Source organism: Chiloscyllium plagiosum, chromosome 6 (genome assembly GCF_004010195.1).
Source record: "Chiloscyllium plagiosum isolate BGI_BamShark_2017 chromosome 6, ASM401019v2, whole genome shotgun sequence".
NCBI classification, from domain to species: domain Eukaryota; kingdom Metazoa; phylum Chordata; class Chondrichthyes; order Orectolobiformes; family Hemiscylliidae; genus Chiloscyllium; species Chiloscyllium plagiosum.
The window spans coordinates 100,754,254-100,764,048 of NC_057715.1; positions in this window are offsets into that span (position 1 = coordinate 100,754,254).

Here is a 9,795-nt window from a genome sequence, read left to right on the forward strand (position 1 = left end):
CCCTTGAGAAGATGGGGGTGAGCTACCTTCGTGAACTGCTGCAATCCAGCTGCAGTGGGTTGACCCACAATGCCATTAGGGAGGGAATTTCAGGTGTTTGACACAAAGACACTGAAGGAACGGTGATATATTTCCAAATCAGGATGGTGAGCAGTTTGGAAGGTAACTTGAAGGTAGTGGTGTCTCCATGTACCTGCTGCCCTGGTCCTTATCAATGGAAGTGATTGTGGGTTTGGAAGGTGCTATCTGAGGATCTTTGGTAAATTTCTGTAGTGCATTTTGCAGATAGTATACATTGCTGCTAGTGAGTATCAGTGGTGGAGGATGTGTTGCCAATCTAGTGAGCTGCTTTGTCCTTGATGGTGTCAAGCTTCTTAAGTGTTGTTAGGGATGCACTCATCCAGGCAAATGGGGAGTATTCCATCACACTCCAGACTTGTGCCTTGTAGATAGGAGACAGGCTTTGGGGAAGGTAAAAACTTTTGCCCGAAACGTCGATTTTACTGCTCCTCGGATGCTGCCTGAACTGCTGTGCTTTTCCAGCACCACTAATCCAGACAGGCTTTGGGGAGTCAGGACATGAATAGTGACAACTAATTTGTGACTAATCAAGTCCCTCAAAGAAAATTGTAATTAAAAAAAACAAATTATCGGTTATTAGAGAGATTTGCTTGATGGATTAAGTGGCCAGATCACTCGGCAAAATCCCCTGTACCTTCATTGAATGCTGCAATGGGATCTGATGTCCAAATGACATGACAAAGGGGACTTTAACATTCCATCTTATCTGATGGGCAGTACCTGACATTTATAATTGCACTGTTAACATATTTAAAAACACCCATTGATGAAAACTTCAAAAATGAAATGTTGCTTAGCAGTGAGTTAAAAAAAGTCATGAATCACAGTGGCAATGGATGAATGGGATTTGTTGAGAGTTCAAGTACAGGCAGAGAAGAGCATTGAATGAGCTGAGGAATAGATGATTGAGAGAAAATGTGATATGTAAAATAAACAGAAAAAGGTCACTTGACCCACCATGTCAATGCTGGTCAACAAAGTTCTTACCGCCCAAATCCCACTTCTCAGCTCTTGACCCATAGCACTCGAAGTTATGGCAATACATGTAATTATCTACATACCCCTTAAATATTTTGCGGGTTTTTGACTCAGCCACCCTTCCAAGCAGTGAGTTCCAAATGAGCGCCACCTTCTGAGTATTCTCCCCAATTGTCCTCATAGCCTTTTACCTCATACCTTTAATATACGTTTCCTGGTTATTGAGCAAGGAAAGTGTTTTCCAGTGTTATCTCCCTTAATCTTATACACCTCAATCAAATCCCCTTTTAACCTTTGCTGTTCCATGGAAATTAACCCCAGCCTATCCAAAGAACCCAAAGAAATGTGGAATGCAATCACATCCCTCCTGCAATGTGGTTACCAAAACTGCACACAGGATACCAATTGCAATCTAACCAGCATTTTATACAGTTGTACCATAACCTTCTCTGTCCATGTATTCAATGTCTTGACTAACAAAGGCAGAAGTCCCACATGCTTCCTTAACCATCTTATTTATTTGCCCAGCTACTCTCAGTGATTTGTGAATATGCACTTCAAGGTCCCTCTAATCATTAGTACTTTACCAGATCCACCTATTCATAGTGCAATCCTGTACCTTGTTAGCCTCTGCTAAGTGCATTACCTCACACTTTACCAGGTTGAAATCTGTTTGCCACTTTTCTGACCTATCTGTTGATATCTTCCTGCAGATTATGGCTATCCTACTCACTACTTCCAGCCTGACCAAATTCATGTTGTGCACAAAGGTCTTGATTATATCCCATATATTTAAGTCCTAGACATTAAAATGTGTCTCTAGCAGCAAGAGTCCTGTGAAACTCCACTGGAAGAAGACTACCATCATGCTCACATTCTGGCCTTTCAGCCAATGTTGGATCCAACATCCCACTTCGCCTTAGATCCCATGGGATCTGACCAGGCTGACATGAGGTACATGATCAAAAATGTCCCTAAAATCCACATAGATCACACCAAATGTATTAACATCATCAACACTTCTAATTACTTTCTTAAAAAATTCAATCGCGTTTGCCAAATCCAACCTTCCCTTAACAAATACATTCTGATTATCTCTGATTAATCTGTGTCTTTCCGAGAGCAGGATAAAGTCTGACCTTCCCCATCACCGAGGTTTGACTGGCCTATAATTTCCTGATCAATCCCTTCCTCCCTTTTCTAATAATCCAAAAATGCAAGTTTTCTTCCTTGTCTCTGGCACCTGGATAGAGATGATTTGAAAATTATTACTGGGGGTCCTGTGATGTCTTCTCCCCTTGCCTTTTTCAACAACCTGGAACCATCTTATCTGAGCCCATGGATTTATCCATTGTTAATGCCGCTAAACCTGCCAGAACCTTATCTCACTGTATGTTAATTTCTTTCTAATAATTCACAATCCTCCACCTTGATATTTCTACCTACACTGTCTTTTTCCATTGTGACGACTAATGCAAAGTGTCCATCAAGGACTTTAGCCACCTCTTCCAAGTTCACACACAGGTTATTTCTATGGCCAGTAGTGAGCCCTACTTTTTCCCCTAGTTATTACTTTATTCTTTACATATTTACAAAGGGACCTTTTGGATTTATTTCACCTGCCGAAGCTTTCTCACACACTCTCTTAGATTTCCCAATTACCTTTTTTATATCCCCCACCGCGTTTTTATACTCTTCCAAGGACTCTGCCATTTTGCTTCCTTGGTTTCTCCACAAGCTTCTCTTTTTCTCTTCTTCTTAACCTTTGTGTCCCTTAATATTCAAAAACAGTAGTCTTTCTGCTGCTGGGACCTCTGTCCTTTTGCAGTTCCTTGTAACTTGTTGCTACTGTTGCCATGTCCCTCAAAGGACTGTTGCTGGCCATCTGCTGGTAATTATAAGGGATTAATACTTGAGGGCATTTAAATAGTTTGAATAGCCTTTCATTAATTGGAAACTTGTTAAAAAAAAAAGGCTGTCATGTGTATTGAAAAAAAGACAGTTTTCAAAGCTTTTTATCTGACCTGAGCACCCAAGGGAAACCGACACAGACATGGGGAGAATGTGCAAACTCCACACCGACAGTTGCCTGAGGCTGTGTGGAGTTTGTACGTTCTCCCCGTGTCTGCATGGGCTTCCTCCAGGTACTGTGGTTTCCTCCCCCAATCCAAAGATGTGCAGGTCAGATGAATTGGCCATGCTAAATTGCCCGTAGTGTTAGGTGCAATAGTCAGGGTAAAATATAGAGAAATGTGTTTGGGTGGGAGACTCTTCGGAGGGTTGGTGAGGACTTGTTGGGCCGAAGGGCCTGTTTCCACACTGTAAGTATTCTAAGATTCTAAGATCGTACACTCATCAGGACAATTTTCAAGAGTATTAATTCAAGGAGAAAACCCATATTTATATTGCACAAGGTGAGACTGATGTTTGGTTGGCAAGTACTTTCTGATAGGTAAAGACATTGCCTTGGAGAAGGCTTCAATTATTGATCATTAACAATTAATTGTCAGGTTTTGTTTAAACTTTAAACCAAGCAGGTTGACTCTGTTAGGTCAGAGCAATGCCAGATCAATTCTGTCACTTATTTTATTGAGTTGCATCCTGTTGAGTTTAGGTGATAGGTATTCACTAGTTCAATTTGCTGGTTTCAATTGACAAATTCCTTTTGGTTCTTTTCTCAGCAGCTCCATAAGGTGGCACAGTGGCTGAGAAGGAGAAAGTGAGGATTGCAGATGCTGGAATTCAGAATCAAAAAGTTTGGCACTGGAAAAGCACAGCAGGTCAGGCAGCATCTGTGGAGCAGGAGAGTCGACATTCCTGATGAAGGGCTTATGCCCGAAATGTCGGTTCTCCTGCTCCTCAGATGCTGCCTGATCGCTGTGCTTTTCCAGCACCACGCTTTTGAAACACTGGTTAATTGGTTAGCACTGCTGCTTCACTGTGCCAGAGACCTGGATTCCAGCCTCAGGTGACTGTCTTTATGGAGCTTATACATACTCCCCCCCTACAACTACACACACACACCACTACTCATTTCTGTGTGAGTTTCCTCCGGGTGCTGTAAATTCTCCCAACAGACCAAAGATGTGTAGATTAAGTGGATTGGATTGGCTGTGCTAAATTGCCCAAAGCGTCCAGGGATCTATAGGTTAAGTGGATTAACTACAGGAAGTAGAAATTTGCAGGGAAGTGTGGGACTGAATGGGATGCACTTTGGAGGGTTGGTGTGGACTTAGCCTGTTTCCACACCACAGGGATTCTAATCCTAACTGTCTTTGGGGGTAGGTAACTGGAGGATAATTGAGTCAGCGATGACGTCATGTAACATTCTTGGCAAAACTTTAAGGAAAATATATCAATTTGCATTATTTTTGTATGTGCACTTTCTGCACATGTAGTGACACGAGGTGAATTATAGGTTGGTTAACAAGTAATACTCACTAAAATACAATGCCATAATAAAGTAATCCCTGAAGTATATTTTTATGTGTGTATTTCCATTTATATCTCCAAGTATATAAAAGGATAGATCGGTTGCATTAAATATAGAAGGTAATCAGCATCCGTAGAACTATATTTCAGTCAGGGTCATTATCTTTAAAAACAGTGGCTGAATAAAATCACTTGCTTGTTTATTTTCACAAATATTACAAGAAACAATAACATTAATCAAACTAATTGACTGTCATGACAAAAATGTATGAATGAACTTTATAACTGCAATAATTGAAATTCATGGACCCTTTCACTAGCTGTTGCAATATAAATAATCTTAGTTTCCATCCCCATAAATACTATACTTGAGCCAAGGGTAAATCTCATTCTCCCAAGCTGCTGAACCCCATCCAGTCTGCCAGAAACAGCACTCAGCATGGAAGTATTTCAGAAGAAAGATATTTAAGTTCCTGACCCCATACATTATGATAGCTTAGTATTCCCTTTTCTTTGATGATGCTTCTGCGATTGCCATGGGTTGCTTTTTTGTATTAATAGAGATATACAAATGCAGATTTTTGTGGTTATGTTTCGTTGGATCATGTAGATTAATTATTGTATGTGTGATAAGTACATTTTTAATTCTATGTTGCTACCTGTATCTATAGATATTCAATGATATATTGTGTTAAAGGAAAACAAGGAAACAATAACACAGCCAAACGGAACATATGACCAGTGCTTCCAATTCCAGAAACTGACTGAGCTTGTGAGGTGCCAACCTAATTATTATCATTTTCCCTCTAAGTGAGGTTATGACTCAGTGCTGGTATCTGGAATCACTTGTCATGTTGAGAAGAGCTGGTTAAAACAGCAGAAATTAACATTTTTTTTATTCAGGCAGGTCATTGATAGAGTTTCTCCGGCTGAAACCTTGGATTAGATTCAATGTAATTGGGGAATGAGAAATATGACATAGTGAGCTGAAAGGCTCATGATAATTAAGACAAGGTCAAGAAGAAAGAAGCATTATGCTAATATAGAGGACCTAACAAAAATGAAACAGGCTACTAACATTACTCAGAGGATAGGTTAGGAATAGGCACCAGGGAAGGAGGCTTTGAAATACTCTGGCAAGAAGATGCTTCAGAAATTAAAAATTTGGTTCATCTTTTTGCAATATCCTTTGAAGTTAGACTTCCTAAGCACGACGACTAAGTCCTAAAGTTCAACTATCAATGCAATATCAATTGCATATTAATACCTTTAAAAGATGGACAGTCAAGCAATTTGGAAACAATAAGAACCATGGACCTCTGATAATTCACTTGGGTTACAATTCTACCTCAGCTGTCAGACTGGGACCAGTTCAGGTACAGCTCCCAGACAGGCAGTTCCTCATTTATACTGGATGGTTCCAATTTTAATGCACACTGCCTATGAGGGAATGGGATACAAGTGTTTCTCTATATACATACAGAGCTCTCCAAGTAGCAATTAAGAAGTTGAGAACACTGATGGATATGTCTGCACACTCTACATCAAATGGATCTCTAGAGTACTTTTGAAATCAGCTTTGCTTTAGATTTGAATGCTTTACTGTGTTGATAGTGCATCCTTTGGGGAGTTGAGTCAGATACCAACTCGCAGAAATTCTAAAGCTGTAATGTCTGCATGAACCTTCGCAATACCTATTTTCCTTCCTAGTTCTGTTCACTTGAAGGCTAACATTTTCCCAGGCTTTTAGAATTGAGTTGTTGTGGTGATTGAGTGGAGGGTGTTGAAGGAGGGGGAAGCTGCAAAAAGACATGAATCAGACCAGCTTACTGAATTGTTCCCATTCTCGCACTCTCTTTTACAGAGAGTATAGCAAAGGCATGCTGATGGCAATCAGCCTGAAAGAGGTACAAGGCCAATTAAAGTAAGTGAGCAGCGAATAAGCTGTATTCTTTTTCCATGCCAATCTAATTTTCCCAGAATGGACAGAGATTCCCCACAGTGTATATAACTCACCTGCTCACTGAAGGTGAGTATAGAGCCACAAAACTCAATGGCTTGAGGTTTACACACGATCAGCCAATTATCTCAACAAAACAAGTGGTCTGCAGTACAGAGTAGGAAGGGATCTGCTCTCTCAGCAACTAACATGGGGTCTGCTGACTGTAAGTATGCTGGAGGTTACCAGGATCATTTTTGCCCCTTGCTCCTGGTACTGCTACTCCCTACTGCAATTTCACCGTCATGGTAACCACAGCTGCTCCTGGTTCCTGCATGGACAGCTCACCTCATCAGCTTACCGTTGAGGAACAGCTCACAGCATCGCCGCTCCGCAAGAGTAAAAGCCACCTTCTTCTGCTTCTAGCTCACTTTGCATTCTCACCAAAACTCACACTCTGCCACTCTCACCATTGTTAACAATGTCTTCCTTCACTTTCCCTCCCCACATTCACGCCCCCCCCAACCACCTCCTCCCCCAACCATCCCATACCACTAACCCTGTGTGGTGCCAACTCACTTACCTGGGCCACGACACCACTTTGCATAGAATCATAGAATCCCTACAGTGTGGAAACAGGCCATTTGGCCCAACAAGTTCACACTGGCCATCCAAAGAGTAACCCACCAGACCCATTCCCCTATCCTACATTTCCCCTGCCTACACACCCCTGAACACTATGGACAATTTACCTAACTTACACATCTTTGAATTGTTGAAGGAAACCGGAGCATAGTAACCCACCAGACCCATTCCCCTATCCTACATTTCCCCTGCCTACACACCCCTGAACACTATGGACAATTTACCTAACTTACACATCTTTGAATTGTTGAAGGAAACCGGAGCATCCGATGGAAACCCCCGCAGATACAGGGAGAATGTGCAAACTCCACACAGACAGTCACCTGAGGTTGGAATAGAACCCAGGTCCCTGGCGCTGTGAGGCAGCAGTGCTAGCCATTGAGACACCGTGTGGCCACTTACGTCAGCACTAACAGCTTTGCCAGTCCCAGTCACTTTCAGCTCACACAATCCTTTCCTCACTCCCATTACATGGGAAAGCAGGGCTGAAAGATACAGGGGTAAGTGTCTGACATCAGGGTCCTCACCTACTATGAGCAGAGAATCCTGTCTGACACAGGACTAGCCCAGGACCACTCCAGCAGAGATGCTGAAACACCTAAGTCCTGTCAATTGAGTGTGTATCACTTTTTAATCCACTGCAACTCTGTCATTTAAACCACGTGTCTCCCTCATTCACTACAGACCACTTGTAATCATTGGTTATGACTCCTTCTCTCACTTGCGTCTTGCAGATAGTAGTTTGATGACCATTGCCCTGGTTGAGAAACAACCTGTTCCATCAGAAAGCATCTCCTCAACCTCTGAGGATGAGGATACAGAGGTCTCAGAGTAAGACTGCCTCCTGCACCTCACATAAATACTGACAACTCAGTCAGAAGGCCATGTTTAGAGTGTTTGGGAGCACATTCTGGTGAGTAACTCATAGTGACAGCTCCACAGATGTCTGAGGAAGAAACACGCCAGGCTGCTGGCTCTCTGAGAACACCCCCCAACCCCCTCAAAAGCAGGTACCCACTCAGTCCCAGGCAGGAGAGGGCCTTGTAGTGTCAGCAATTAGAGACTCCAACCACATTCCCAAGACAGCACGGTGGCTCAGTGGCTAGCACTGCTGCCTCACAAGACTAGAGACATGAGTTCGATTCCACCCTCGGGTGACCGTCTGTGTAGAGTCTGCTTGTTCTCCCCGTGACTGCATAAGTTTCCTCTGGGTGGTCCGGTTTCCTCCCACAATCCAAAGATGTGCAGGTTAGGTGGATTGGCCATGGGAAATATAGGGTAAGGGGTTACTGGGTCTGAGTGGGATACCTTTTGAAGGATCTGTTCAGGCTGAGGAAGATACATTTCCCTCTGGCAAGAGGAGTCTCACCAGGCCTGGGTCGTTCCAGACACAAATGCCCCCAGAGTCACTAGACCAAACCTCCAAGCCAGTTTAAAATATAAAAACTTACCTCGGGAATTCAGTGTTCTTCATTATGTCAGTTGGAGTAGGAGGAGTGACAGCAAGGACCAGAGGCCTGATGGGAAGGTAATGTTAAAATATAAAAAGTTACCTTGGGTGGAGCAAACACTGAGCAGGGACAGACACGGGGTTAGTGAGGCTTTTAAAGGAGCAGCAGAGGGTGAGGCCACAGTAAGGCACAGAGGACTGCTGGGTATATATTTGGGCAGTGGCTATTGGTTGGTTGAATAAGACCATAGAGAAGTACAGTAGCGCCTCAACATACGAACGACCCCGTTCATGAACAAATTGGTTTATGAACAGGATTGTACGTAAAATTTTGCTTCAATGTACGTACGAAATTCAAGGTACGAACACAAAATGCTCGTGTCCGACCACATGGTTTCATTGTTCTGCTTTGCTACGCGTTTGTTGAACGCAAAAGCTCTCAGGCCCCGCATGATCTCATTCAGTTCGTCTTTGGCGCGTGCGCTGTGAACAGCGTTCGTTGCTATGTCCAAGCATTCTTACGCTATCCGAACAATGGGAAAAATTGATTCAGTTCGCAAACTTTTCAGTTCGCGAAACGGGTCCCGGAATGGATTAAGGTCGAAAGTCGAGGCGTTACTGTACTAGAAATTACTTAACTCATAAATTTGTTTAAATTAATTAAATAAGTAGAGTTGGCTGGACAGGTGATGTGCTGTAGCTGTACGTTGTGGGAGCTGGCTGATCCCATTGTGAACGGCAGTGACCACATCTGCAGCAAGTGTTGGCTGCTGGAAGAGCTCCGGATCAGAATTGATGATCTGGAATCTGAGCTTCAAACACTGCGGTAGGGGGAGAGTTACCGGGACCTTTGTTTCAGGAGGCAGTCACACACAGTAAATTAAGTAATTCAAATTCAATTAGTGATCAGGAACAACAAGGTGTGATTGTAAGTGAGGCAGATAGGGGGATTCTGAGTTCAGGAGTGGAGGAGCCTCAGCCCTTGACCTTGTCCAACATGAAATTTTATGAGATTTTTGCTTCCTCTATGGTTAAGGAAAAGGGCTGTGGACAAGATGAGCCAGCTGACCATGGTTACATGGTGCAGAGAGCCATTCAAGAGGGGGAAGCAAAAAGACAATTAGTTGTTAGAGGGGATTCTATAATTTGGGGAACAGATAGTATCCTTTGCGAGCTGGATCGGGAATCTCACATGGCATGTTGCCTGCCTGGTGCCAGGGTGCAGGACATCTCTGACCGGCTTGAAAGGATATTGGAGCAGGAGGGAGAA